Below are 14,993 nucleotides of genomic sequence, written 5' to 3' on the forward strand. Positions count from 1 at the left end.
TAGAGCACATGGGATTGGGGGTAGTGTGCTGACATGGATTGAGAACTGGTTGTCAGACAGGAAGCAAAGAGTAGGAGTAAACGGGTACTTTTCAGAATGGCAGGCAGTGACTAGTGGGGTACCGCAAGGTTCTGTGCTGGGGCCCCAGCTGTTTACACTGTACATTAATGATTTAGATGAGGGGATTAAATGTAGTTTCTCCAAATTTGCGGATGACACTAAGTTGGGTGGCAGTGTGAGCTGCGAGGAGGATGCTGTGAGGCTGCAGAGCGACTTGGATAGGTTAGGTGAGTGGGCAAATGCATGGCAGATGAAGTATAATGTGGATAAATGTGAGGTTATCCACTTTGGTGGTAAAAACAGAGAGACAGACTATTATCTGAACGGTGACAGATTAGGAAAAGGGGAGGTGCAAAGAGACCTGGGTGTCATGGTACATCAGTCATTGAAGGTTGGCATGCAGGTGCAGCAGGCGGTTAAGAAAGCAAATGGCATGTTGGCCTTCATAGCAAGGGGATTTGAGTACAGGGGCAGGGAGGTGTTGCTACAGTTGTACAGGGCATCGGTGAGGCCACACCTGGAGTATTGTGTACAGTTTTGGTCTCCTAACCTGAGGAAGGACATTCTTGCTATTGAGGGAGTGCAGCGAAGGTTCACCAGACTGATTCCCGGGATGGCGGGACTGACCTATCAAGAAAGACTGGATCAACTGGGCTTGTATTCACTGGAGTTCAGAAGAATGAGAGGGGACCTCATAGAAACATTTAAAATTCTGACGGGGTTCGACAGGTTAGATGCAGGAAGAATGTTCCCAATGTTGGGGAAGGCCAGAACCAGAGGTCACAGTCTAAGGATAAGGGGTAAGCCATTTAGGACCGAGATGCGGAGGAACTTCTTCACCCAGAGAGTGGTGAACCTGTGGAATTCTCTACCACAGAAAGTTGTTGAGGCCAATTCACTAAATATATTCAAAAAGGAGTTAGATGAGGTCCTTACTACTGGGGGGATCAAGAGGTATGGCGAGAAAGCAGGAATGGGGTACTGAAGTTGAATGTTCAGCCATGAACTCATTGAATGGCGGTGCAGGCTAGAAGGGCCGAATGGCCTACTCCTGCACCTATTTTCTATGTTTCTATGTTTACTGCTGCCATACTGATGGGCTTCTGAAGGTTCTTGCTGAGAGCATTAAAGATAGCGTTTAGGCGATCCTGGGCATTATTAGGGTGAGCAGTCACTAATTCATCATGGGTGGCTCACCCCAAATTTTCTAAGAACCGGTCGTGTTCAGTCGGGCTCAGGGTCTGCTGCACTAAGGACCACAAGTCTCTTGATTCTGCATTATAAACTCCAATGGTGAGTCGGAGGCGATCTATAAACTTGACAGGTTCTACATCTATGGTGGGGTGTTCTGCAACCTGCTCTGGATTGGGATTTGGCATGGGTCGAACTGGGAACTGCCTAGTTCCACCTTAGTTTTCTGGACAGAAGTATTATTTCCTGAGGCCGTTTCTCTATCTGAAGAGCACTCCGACCCTGTAGAACTAATGCTGGAGCTTCGGCTATGACGAGTGAGTCGTCGCCAATGGCGTCGAGGTTCGGACTGAGAGCGGGGCTGATGAGAGTGCCCGCATCGCCTCTCTGGACTAGGGGTCTGAACGATCAGGTTACGTCCTTTAGTCTTAGATCTGGTCCTACCGGCCACAGGGTCGGTGAACTGAGGACTTGAGTCACTATCTGAAGAGGAAGAGTCTGTCTGGGCTTGTCGGTTCATTGGTGTGGGGTTACGGTTATCATCACCTCCTACCGCCGGAGTGAAGGGTGGAGGTTGGCGGGAAGGGGACTGTGGTGAGGGGCCCGGGGCTGCGGGAGGCGCTGTTGGGGTTGGGCGCCGAGTCAGTGACCATTCATCAAATTCATCAGCAGCCTCGGTCAACGCAAAACCAACCATTCGACCACGTGGTCTATCGGTACCCTTCTCAGAGGTCCCAAGGGAACTCTTAGTACGTTTCTCGTGCGCGCACTCTTTCTTAAAGATGTCTACAGTTTTAACATGTCCTCCTTCTGTCAAGGACAGCCCTAGTTTAGTGGCGTTCTCCTGCCAGCTTGACAGAAGGGACTCATCTTTCAGCTTTTGACAGTACTGTCTCCATTTGGCTATTAAATCCTTATCCCTTTTTTTTTAAACCAATTTTGTTTTTACTGAACAAACCTATCCTTTGTGCATTTCCTGGCTCCGTAACTTATCATCTGACTATACGTAATTCAATAAGGTTCACACTCTTAAACTTCCCACAGGACAACACTACGAAGGGTTAAAAAAACTTTCACTGTTTGAAAAAGTGGGTGGAGCTAAAGCAAACCACAACTCCCCGGTTTCCCCAACACAAGCTTTCTCATCCACAGTAAAAATCATACAAGCATTTAAAACAGACGTTCACAAGATTTCTTTTTTTTTTTGGATCCATGACCTTTCAGGGAATTCGTAGTTTTATCTAAATTACCCATCCTTGTGTCGCCGCACGTTGGATCGGGGTCCTAATTAATCCGAATCGTCCCCACGCCGCCCCGTGGTGATCTCAGTTTAACTTACCCAGAGCCTAGGTGGACCAAGTGATCTACAAGATTAACACCGCACCTGGCGTAAGTACAATTTAAAATTTACACAGTCCCGCGTAATCCCGCAGCTTAATTTTATGTAATTCCCTAACCTCCGCGTTTCCCTACGCGGTTCGCGCGATTCTCTATTTACTTGGGCCTCGAACCCACACAGCCTGTTCGTGACGCCGCACAACAATTTACTTAATCTTTCTTGGTTCCCGATTTAAATTTACTTGGGCCTCGAACCCACACAGCCTGTTCGTGACGCTGCACGACAATTTACTTAATCTTTCTAGGTTCCCGATTTAAATTTATTTGGGCCTCGAACCCACACAGCCTGTTCGTGACGCCGCATGACAATTCTTACTTAATTTACTTGGGCCTCGAACCCACACAGCCTGGTCGTGACGCCGCACGACAATTTCCTAAGTTTAGAAAGTGTTCGCCAGAGTGACCTGGATCTCGTTCAGACACCACCTGAGAACCAGCGAGTGGCTAAACTTTCCTCAGACTTTTGAAACCGGAGGAAACTGGAGCAGTATTGAAATTATACTTACTCCAGTGGCCATTTCCCTCTCGTCTCGTCCAAGGCTAGTCTAGCTCTTAATTCGCAAGTTTTCGGCAGTCGTCCGTTGAGATCCCACTTTTGACACCAAATGTTGATACTGGATTCTTTTCCCTTCAATCTGTTTCAGCGAATTCACTGACACATGAACACTTTTAGTCTTAGCAACATAAGACCTTTATTCTGTAGATTCTCCCGGCCGGGACCTGTTAAGATAAAGGGGAACACACTCGAGTCGAGTTTGTCCACCTCTGTCCTGACAAGCTACGTAACAGTACAAAAGCTCAACACTTATATACTGTTACAGCAGAACACATTTGAGTGACACTTAGTTTATACAATCATTGGTCGATTTCCCCCATAGCATACCCAATTGCAGGCTAGCAACTCTCCAAATAGGGCGGGCTCCAGGGATGTGTTTATTGTTTCGAATCTCATCACACTTTCCTATTTTACTGCTGTTTATAGCAGCCCCTCGTCTGAATCATGTCTGACTTTTGCTTTTTCACGTAACTCGTGTTTGACCACAATTCTGAGTAATCCTTAGTTTGTGTCGACAGGGCAAATATCGCAGCTGGACAATTTCTCTTGGCCATTTTCCCATGATCTCTTACTAACACATTCGCAAACCTTCTATCTACATTCTCACAATGACCCAGCCTCCACAACTCTCTGAGGTAGAGAATTCCAAAGATTCACGACACTCAGATAAGAAATTCCTCCTCATTTCAGTTTTAAACAGGTGACCTCTTATTCTGAAACTATGCCCCCTAGTTCTAGATTCCTCCAAGAGGGGAAACATCCCCTCTGCATCTACAATGTCAAGCCCCCTTAAAATCTTATACATTTCAATAAGATCACCTCTAAATCTTCTAAACTCCAATGTGTATAGGCCCAACCTGCTTTACCTTCCTTCATATGACAATCCCTTCATCTCAGTAATCAACCTCGTGAACCTCTCTGAACTGCCTCCAGTGCAAGTATACCCGTCCTTAAATAAGGAGACCAAAACTGTACGCAGTTCTCCAGGTGTGGTCTTACCAACGACCTGTACAGGTGTAGAAGGACTTTCTTACTTTTATACTCCATCCCCCTTGCAATAAAGGACAACATTCCATTTGCGTTCCTAATTACTTGCTGTACCTGCATGCTAACTTTTTGTGTTTAATGTACAAGGATCCTCAGATCCCTCTGTACCACCGCATTTTGTAATCTCTCCCCATTTAAATAATAATTCTCTTTTTTATTTTTTCTACCAAAGTGGATAACCTCACATTTTCCCACATTATACTCCATCTGCCAATTTTTTGCCCACTCACTTAGCCCCTCTATATCCCTTTGTAGATTCTTTGCGTCCTCCTCACAACTTCCTAGGTTAGCACAGGTTCAGTACACGGTAAATCTCCGTCTACATTAGCCCATCAAACACGCCCAGGACAGGTACAGCACGGATTAGATACATTGTAAAGTTGCCTCTACACTGTCACATCAAGTACTCTCAGAGCAGGTACAGCATGGGTTAGGTACCAATTAAAGCTCCTCTAACCATCCCATCAAACACTGCCAGAGAAGGTGCAGCACTAGTTAGATACAGAGCAAAGCTCCCTCTGCACTGTCCCAAAAACACTGCCAAGGCAGGTACAGTACAGGTCAGATACAGAATAAAGCTCTCTCTACACTGTCCCATCAAACAATGCCAGGGCAGGTATAGCCTGTGTTAGATACAGAATAAACTTCTATCTACACTGTCTCATCCAAAACTCCCAGGGCAGGTATAGCATGGGCCAGATACAGAGTAAAGCTTCCTCTACACTGCCCCATCAAACACTCGCAGGGCATGTATAGCATGGGTCAGATAGCGAGTATAGTTCCCTCTACACTGTCCCATCAAACACTCCCAGAGCAGGTACAGCACGGGTCAGAAACAGAGTAAGGCTTCGTCTACACTGTCCCATCAAATATTTGCAGGGCAGGTACAGCATGGATTAAATAGAATAAACCTCCCTCTATATTGTCCCATCAGACATTCCCAAGAGCAGGTACAGTACTGGTTGGATACTGAGTAAATCTCCCTCTGCACTGCCCCATCAAACACTCACAGGGCAGATACAGCACGGGTTAGGCAGAGGGTAAAGCTCACTCTGCACTGTCCCATCAAATACTCCCAGGGCAGGTACAGCAAGGATTAGACACAGAGTAAACCTCATTCTACACTATCCCAACAAACACTCCCAGGATAGGTAGCATAGATTATATACAGCCTACAGCTCCTGCTACACTGTCCCATCAAACACAACTAGAGCGGATAGAGTACGGGTTGGATACAGAGGAAAGCTCCCCCTACACCAACCCATCAAAGTTCACAGGGCATGTACAGCACTGATTAGATACAGCATAAAGCTCTCTGTACACAGACCTGTCAAAAACTCCGTGGGCATGTACAGCATGGGTTAGATACAGAGTAAAGCTCCCTCTACACTGTCCCATCAAACACTCAAAGGGCAGGTATGGAACATAAGAAATAGGAGCAGAGTAGACCATTTGGTCCCTCGAGCCTGCTCCGCCATTCAATAAGATCATGGCTAATCAGATTCAGGCCTTAACTGCACTTCCCTGCCCACTCCCCACAATCCTTGACTCCCTTATCTTTCAAAAATCTGTCTATCTCCACCTTAAATACATTCAATGACCCAGCCGCCACAGCTCTCTGAGGTAACGAATTCCAAAGATTCACAACCCTCAGAGAAGAAACACCTTCTGATTTCCCTTTTAAATGAACGACCCCTTATTCTGAAACTATGCCCCCTAGTGTTAGATTCCCCCACGTGGGGAAACATTCTCTCTGTATCTACCCTGTCAAGCCCCCTCACAATCTTATACGTTTCAAAAAGATCACCTCTCCGTCTTCTAAACTCCAATGAGTACAGGCCCAACCTGCTCAACCTTTCTCATTATGACAACCCCTTCATCTCAGCAATCAACCTCGTGAACCTTCTCTGAACTTCCTCCAGTGCAAGTACATCCTTCCTGAAATAAGGAGACCAAAACTGTACGCAGTACTCCAGGTGTGGTCTTACCAACGCCATGTACATTTGCAGCAGGACTTCCCTACTTTTATACTCCATCTCCCTTGCAATAAAGGCCCACATTCCATTTGCCTTCCTAATTAATTGCAGTAACTGCATGCTGAATGTTTGTGTTTCATGTACAAGGACTCCCAGATCCCTCTGTACCACCGCATTTTGTAATCTCTCACAATTGAAATAATAATTTGCCTTTTTATTACTCCTACTAACGTGGATACCCTGACATTTTCCCACATTATACTCCATCTGCCAAAGCTTTGCCCACTCACTTAGCATATCTATATTCGTTTGTAAATTTTTTGCGTCCTCCTCACAACTTGCTAGGTTAGCACAGGTTAGATACACAGTAAACCTCCCTCTACATTATCCCATTAAACACTCCCAGTGCAGGTACAGCACGGGTTAGATACAGAGCAAAGCTCCCTCTGCACTGTTCCAGCATACACACACAGTGCAGGTGCAGTACTGGTTAGATATACAGCAAAACTCCCTCTACACTGTCCCATCAAACACTCCCAGGACAGGTACAGCACGGGGTTAGATACAGAGTAAAGCTCCCTCTACACTGTCCCAACAAACAATCTCAGGGCAGGTACAGGGGCTTAGATACAGAGTAAAGCACTCTCTACACTATCCCATCAAACACTCCCCAGGCAGGTATGGAACATAAGAAATAGGAGCAGAGTAGACCATTTGGTCCCTCGAGCCTGCTCCGCCATTCAATAAGATCATGGCTAATCAGATTCAGGCCTTAACTGCACTTCCCTGCCCACTCCCCACAATCCTTGACTCCCTTATCTTTCAAAAATCTGTCTATCTCCACCTTAAATACATTCAATGACTCAGCCCCCACAGCTCTCTGAGGTAACGAATTCCAAAGATTCACAACCCTCAGAGAAGAAACACCTCCCGATTTCCCTTTTAAATAAGCGACCCCTTATTCTGAAACTATGCCACCTAGCGTTAGATTCCCCCACGTGGGGAAACATCCTCTCTGTATCTACCCTGTCAAGCCCCCTCACAATCTTATACGTTTCAAAAAGATCACCTCTACGTCTTCTAAACTCCAATGAGTACAGGCCCAACCTGCTCAACCTTTCTCATTATGACAACCCCTTCATCTCAGCAATCAACCTCGTGAACCTGCTCTGAACTTCCTCCAGTGCAAGTACATCCTTCCTGAAATAAGGAGACCAAAACTGTACATAGTACTCCAGGTTGGTCTTACCAACGCCATGTACATTTGCAGCAGGACTTCCCTACTTTTATATCCCCCTTGCAATAAAGGCCCACATTCCATTTGCCTTCCTAATTAATTGCAGTAACTGCATGCTGAATGTTTGTGTTTCATGTACAAGGACTCCCAGATTCCTCTGTACCACCGCATTTTGTAATCTCTCACCATTGAAATAATAATTTGCCTTTTTATTACTCCTACTAACGTGGATACCCTGACATTTTCCCACATTATACTCCATCTGCCAAAGCTTTGCCCACTCACTTAGCATATCTATATTCGTTTGTAAATTTTTTGCGTCCTCCTCACAACTTGCTAGGTTAGCACAGGTTAGATACACAGTAAACCTCCCTCTACATTATCCATCAAACACTCCCAGTGCAGGTACAGCACGGGTTAGATACAGAGCAAAGCTCCCACTGCACTGTTCCAGCAAACACACACAGTGCAGTTGCAGTACTGGTTAGATATACAGCAAAGCTCCCTCTACATTGTCCCATCAAACACTCTCAGGGCAGGTACAGCACGGGTTAGATACAGAGTAAAGCTCCCTCTACACTGTCCCATCAAACACTCGCAGGACAGGTATAGCACGGATTGGATACAGAGTAAAGCCCAATTTACACTGTCCCGTCAAACACTCCCAAGGTAGGTACAGCACGGATTAGATACAGAGTAAACCTCCATCTACACTGTCCCATCAAACAATGCCAGGGCAGGCACAGCACAGATTAGATACTGAGTTTCCCATGTGGTGGCTGGCGTGCAACGGCCACCACATGTTAAAAAAAGCCACGCACAGGCATCTTCCACCCTTCAGGATGTAGTTCAGGACCTGGAATATTAGGTCCTTCATTGAAACACCTGTGAACTCATCCTTTTTTGGCGTGGAAGCAAGTCATCCTGGTTTGCAGATGATACTAATCTGGGTGGCAGTGTGAGCTGTGAGGAGGATGCTAAGAGGCTGCAGGGTGACTTGGACAGGTTAGGTGAGTGGGTAAATGCATGGCAGATGCAGTATAATGTAGATAAATGTGAGGTTATCCACTTTGGTGGCAAAAACAGGAAGGCAGAATATTATCTGAATGGTCCAGAACTTAAAGAAGGCTAACTTTGAAGGTATGAGGCGTGAATTGGCTGAGATGGATTGGCGAATGATACTTAAGGGGTTGACTGTGGATGGGCAATGGCAGACATTTAGAGACCGCATGGATGAACTACAACAATTGTACATTCCTGTCTGGCATAGAAATAAAAAAGGGAAGGTGGCTCAACCGTGGCTATCAAGGGAAATCAGGGATAGTATTAAAGCCAAGGAAGTGGCATACAAATTGGCCAGAAATAGCAGCGAACCTGGGGACTGGGAGAAATTTAGAACTCAGCAGAGGAGGACAAAGGGTTTGATTAGGGCAGGGAAAATGGAGTATGAGAAGAAGCTTGCAGGGAACATTAAGACGGATTGCAAAAGTTTCTATAGATATGTAAAGAGAAAAAGGTTAGTAAAGACAAACGTAGGTCCCCTGCAGTCAGAATCAGGGGAAGTCATAACGGGGAACAAAGAAATGGCGGACCAATTGAACAAGTACTTTGGTTCGGTATTCACGAAGGAGGACACGAACAACCTTCCGGTTATAAAAGGGGTCGGGGGGTCTAGTAAGGAGGAGGAACTGAGGGAAATCCTTATTAGCCGGGAAATTGTGTTGGGGAAATTGATGGGATTGAAGGCCGATAAATCCCCAGGGCCTGATGGACTGCATCCCAGAGTACTTAAGGAGGTGGCCTTGGAAATAGTGGATGCGTTGACAGTCATTTTCCAACATTCCATTGACTCTGGATCAGTTCCTATGGAGTGGAGGGTAGCCAATGTAACCCCACTTTTTAAAAAAGGAGGGAGAGAGAAAACAGGGAATTATAGACCGGTCAGCCTGACATCGGTAGTGGGTAAAATGATGGAATCAATTATTAAGGATGTCATAGCAGTGCATTTGGAAAGAGGTGACATGATAGGTCCAAGTCAGCATGGATTTGTGAAAGGGAAATCATGCTTGACAAATCTTCTGGAATTTTTTGAGGATGTTTCCAGTAGAGTGGATAAGGGAGAACCAGTTGATGTGGTATATTTGGACTTTCAGAAGGCGTTCGACAAGGTCCCACACAAGAGATTGATGTGCAAAGTTAGAGCACATGGGATTGGGGGTAGTGTACTGACATGGATTGAGAACTGGTTGTCAGACAGGAAGCAAAGAGTAGGAGTAAATGGGTACTTTTCAGAATGGCAGGCAGTGACTAGTGGGGTACCGCAGGGTTCTGTGCTGGGGCCCCAGCTGTTTACACTGTACATTAATGATTTAGATGAGGGGATTGAGTGTAGTATCTCCAAGTTTGCGGATGACACTAAGTTGGGTGGCAGTGTGAGCTGCGAGGAGGATGCTGTGAGGCTGCAGAGCGACTTAGATAGGTTAGGTGAGTGGGCAAATGCATGGCAGATGAAGTATAATGTGGATAAATGTGAGGTTATCCACTTTGGTGGTAAAAACAGAGAGACAGACTATTATCTGAATGGTGACAGATTAGGAAAAGGGGAGGTGCAAAGAGACCTGGGTGTCATGGTACATCAGTCATTGAAGGTTGGCATGCAGGTGCAGCAGGCGGTTAAGAAAGCAAATGGCATGTTGGCCTTCATAGCAAGGGGATTTGAGTACAGGGGCAGGGAGGTGTTGCTACAGTTGTACAGGGCATTGGTGAGGCCACACCTGGAGTATTGTGTACAGTTTTGGTCTCCTAACCTGAGGAAGGACATTCTTGCTATTGAGGGAGTGCAGCGAAGGTTCACCAGACTGATTCCCGGGATGGCGGGACTGACCTATCAAGAAAGACTGGATCAACTGGGCTTGTATTCACTGGAGTTCAGAAGAATGAGAGGGGACCTCATAGAAACATATAAAATTCTGACGGGGTTAGACAGGTTAGATGCAGGAAGAATGTTCCCAATGTTGGGGAAGTCCAGAACCAGGGGTCACAGTCTAAGGATAAGGGGTAAGCCATTTAGGACCGAGATGCGGAGGAACTTCTTCACCCAGAGAGTGGTGAACCTGTGGAATTCTCTACCACAGAAAGTTGTTGAGGCCAATTCACTAAATATATTCAAAAAGGAGTTAGATGAGGTCCTTACTGCTAGGGGGATCAAGGGGTATGGCGAGAAAGCAGGAATGGGGTACTGAAGTTGAATGTTCAGCCATGAACTCATTGAATGGCGGTGCAGGCTAGAAGGGCCGAATGGCCTACTCCTGCACCTATTTTCTATGTTTCTATGTGACAGATTAGAAAAAGGGGATTTGCAACCAGACCTGGGTGTCATGGTACATCAGTCATTGAAAGTTGGCATGCAGGTACAGCATGCGGTGAAGAAGGTAAATGGCATGTTGGCCTTCATAACGAGAGTATTTGAGTATAGGAACAGGGAGGTCTTACTGCAGTTGTACAGGGCCTTGGTGAGGCAACACCTTGAATATTGTGTACAGTTTTGGTCTCCAAATCTGAGGAAGGACATTCTTGCTATTGAGGGAGTGCAGCGAAGGTTCACCAGACTGATTCCCGGGATGGCAGGACTGACATATGAAGAAAGACTGAATCGACTCGGCTTATATTCACTGGAATTTAGAAGAATGAGAGGGGATCTCACAGAAAAATATAACATTCTGATGGGATTGGACAGGTTAGATGCAGGAAGAATGTTCCCGATGTTGGGGAAGTCTAGAACTAGGGGTCACAGCCTAAGGATAAGGGGTAAGCCATTTAGGACCGAGATGAGGAGAAACTTCTTCACTCAGAGAATTGTGAACCTGTGGAATTCTCCACCACAAAACGTTGTTGAGGCCAGTCCGTTAGATATATTCAAAAGGAAGTTAGATGTGACCCTTTTAGCTAAAGGGATCAAGGAGTATGGAGAGAAAGCAGGAATGGGGTACTGAAGTTGCATGATCAGCCATAATTATATTGAATGGTGGTACAGGCTCGAAGGGCCGAATGGCCTACTCCTGCATCTATTTTCTAGGTTTCAAGGGACTGCCAATGATGATGATGAGATGCAGAGTAAACCTCTCTCTATCCTGTCCCATCAGATACAACTTGGGCAGGTAGAGTACAGGTTAGATTCAGAGGAAAGTTTCTCTTACAGCAACCCATCAAAGCTCACAGGGCAGGCAGAGCACGGGTTAGATACAGAGCAAAGCTCCCTCTACACTGTCCCAACAAACAATCCCAGGACAAGTACAGCATGGGTTCGGTAAAGAGCGAAGCTCCCTTTATACTGTCCCATCAAGCACTCCCAGGGCAGGGACAGCACGAATTAGATACACAGTAAATCTGTGTCAGAGGAAACTGTATCCCAGTGAGAGTCAGTGCCAGAGGAAACTGTACCCCAGTGAGAGTCAGTGCCAGAGGAAACTGTACCCCAGTGAGAGTCAGTGCCAGAGGAAACTGTACCCCAGTGAGAGTCAGTGCCAGAGGAAACTGTACCCCAGTGAGAGTCAGTGCCAGAGGAAACTGTACCCCAGTGAGTGTCAGTGCCAGAGGAAACATGCAGCAGAGCCTGGTGTCCAGTCGTCTTGGATCCCCTTGCCATTGGACCAAGACCTTGCTTTGCCAAGTCCGCGTGGTAGCTAATGTGCAAGGGCCACCTCACGTTAAAATAATTCACACTGTTAGCAATACAAAACAATCCTCTTCCTCTGCAGTTATTAATCTATTGCAATTCCCCATGCCTGTAGTTTTGTTATATTACAATTATAAATATCTTCAGTTATCAGCAACAAATTGCATTTATATCGTGCCTTAAACGTAGTAAAATGTCCCAAGGCACTTCACAGGACCGTTAGCAAACAAAATTTAATATCCAGTCACGTAAGGAAATACTACCACAGGATTAAAAGCTTGTTCAAAAGGGTAGGTATTAAGGAGCTTTTTTAAGGTGGAGAGGTTTCGGGAGGGAATTCCAGAGGTTATAGCCTCGGCAGCTGAAGGTATGGCCACCAATGTTGGAGGGATAAAAATTGGGGCTGCTCAAGAGGCCAGAATTGGAGGAATGCAAAGATCTCTGAGGGTTGTAGGGCTGGAGGAGGTTACAGCAATAGGGAGGGGTAAGGTCCTGGACGGATTTCAAAACAAGGATGCGCATTTTGAAATCGATGGAGCAGGAGCCAATGTAGTTCAGCGAGCACAGGGGTGATGGGTGAATGGAAATTGGTATAAGTTGGGATGAGAGGACTGAGGACAGATTGATTCGAATAGGCCTATATTCTCTGGAGTTTAGAAGAATGGAAGGTGATATAATTGAAACATAGAATTGACACGGGCTGGATAGTCTCGAGCTAGGGGTCCTAGTATTGGGATAAGAGATCGGCCATTTCAGACTGAGATGAGATATTTCTTCACTTACAGTTGTGAATCTTTGAAATTCTCTATCGAACAGAGATCTTACTGAATGGCGGAGCAGACGGGAGGGGTCCTATTGCCTACGTCTGCTGCTACTTCTTGTGTTTTTGAGTAAGGATATGGGCAGGAGTGTTTTTGATAAGCGTAAGCTTGCGAGGTGTGAGGCCGATCAGGAGAGCATTGGAATAGTCCAATGTCGTGATAACAGAGGCATGGATGAGGGTTTGAGCAGATGAGCTGAGGAAGGGGCAGAGACCGGCGATGTTATGGAGCTGGAAGTAAACGTACTTGGTGATTGAGGGAATATGGGTTCGGAAGCTCATCTCAGGGTCAAGTACGACGCCAATCAATAAATTGCAACTCTCCATATCTGTGTTTCAGTTTATTCAAATACTACATACCTCAAGTGATCAATGCTTCAATAGTAGTAGTTATCAATATATTTTCTGTTAATTCCAAATGTTCATGAATGAACAATTGATTCTGTCAGTGATAGGCCGTACCGGTATTTCAGATTGGTCTGTGCATTGTGATCAATGAATTGACTATGATGCTTCCAGTTCAACCTTTCCATTGGCTTTCTCACCAGATGGGAATTATTTGAACATTGAGATCTGATGGTGTGAGTTCAGCCCCACCGAATGTAGAGACGGGTCCATCTGCTGGTCTCTGCCTCAAACTGGAGTCACCTCTGAGATCAAAGCCCTTCACTCTAAAACACACACAAGATTCACTGTGACTGTGTGTTTAGAGACAGAAAGTGATCTCACTTCACATCCCATTGCACGGCCTCATGCTGGATAATTATGCTCGGTGATCAGACTCTCCCAGTCTCATTTCCTGCCTTACCTTGTAACCTGTGTGTACTGTCTACAGGACCGGTGTGTATCTGAGTAAATGGCACTTTCTCTTACATTTCTCCCTAGTCGATCTATTGAAGCGCTTTCAATCGGAAAGGGCTCCCTGGTTGGTGCTCTCACAATCCTGTGCTGGTTCACCTGCTGTTGTTCCTCGGTCCACAATCCCTGTTTCCTTCCAGCTGTGGAACTTTCTCAATCACTCCACCATTCATCGGGAGATCTAATTATGGCAGGGCAGAAAATTAGAAGAATATTAATGTTGTGAAGTGGAATGTAGTATAAAGTGTTTTTCCAATGTTTCAGAAAAGTATATGTCCAGTATTTCTGTTTGATTTTATTCTATTCCTCAAGATTCCTGTCCCGCCCGTCTGGACTTACAGAAAATCACCGGAATTCTCCCTGGGTTACACACTGTCTGATCTCACTGGGCCCCCGGGTTACACACTGTCTGAGCTCACTGGGCCCCCGGGTTACACACTGTCTGATCTCACTGGGCCCCCGGGTTACACACTGTCTGATCTCACTGGGCCCCGGGTTACACACTGTCTGATCTCACTGGGCCCCCGGGTTACACACTGTCTGAGCTCACTGGGCCCCCGGGTTACACACTGTCTGATCTCACTGGGCCCCCGGGTTACACACTGTCTGATCTCACTGGGCCCCCGGGTTACACACTGTCTGAGCTCACTGGGGCCCGGGTTACACACTGTCTGATCTCACTGGGCCCCCGGGTTACACACTGTCTGATCTCACTGGAAGTTTCAGTCTATCTCCCGCATGTCCCCAAACCCTGAGCTCCGGGGCTGTGTGTTCAGTTCGGTGTTTTCCTTCACAGACTCACCACACCCTCCCCGCCCGCCGGCCGAGCGCTCTGCCCCGGCCCCGGCCGCCCACCATCAGTCCGGTTCCCTGCGGCCCCCGGTTCCCCACATTGTCTCACCGCTGGTTACAGTAAACTGTCCGGCATCCGGAGACTGGGGGTGGGGAGGGCGGCACCGAGCATGCGTACTGCCGCCACAGTGCGTGTTCCTGCATAAATTAATGACCTTCAGAGAATTCCCGGTCGTCTATTGGTTGCGTGAAGCAGATTGCCAGCCACTCCTACCAATAGGAGCCGGCAGCGCCGCAGAGCCCCGCCCACTGTGATGAAGGCGCGCTGGGCAGTTTGGGGGGTCACGTGGTTCCTGAGTTCAAAAATTGCGATGTTCAACCGT

General features: G+C 46.6%; 2 pseudogenes; both read right to left on the reverse strand.

The window, feature by feature from the left end:
- Window positions 1-14,785, reverse strand: part of LOC139274159 (zinc finger protein 850-like) — a 360,216-nt pseudogene extending 345,431 nt beyond the window's left edge.
- The window catches only part of LOC139273796 (zinc finger protein 585A-like), a 280,327-nt pseudogene that overhangs the window by 21,977 nt on the left and 243,357 nt on the right, over window positions 1-14,993 (reverse strand).

This window comes from Pristiophorus japonicus, chromosome 9, assembly GCF_044704955.1.
Source record: "Pristiophorus japonicus isolate sPriJap1 chromosome 9, sPriJap1.hap1, whole genome shotgun sequence".
Taxonomy (NCBI): Eukaryota; Metazoa; Chordata; class Chondrichthyes; family Pristiophoridae; genus Pristiophorus; species Pristiophorus japonicus.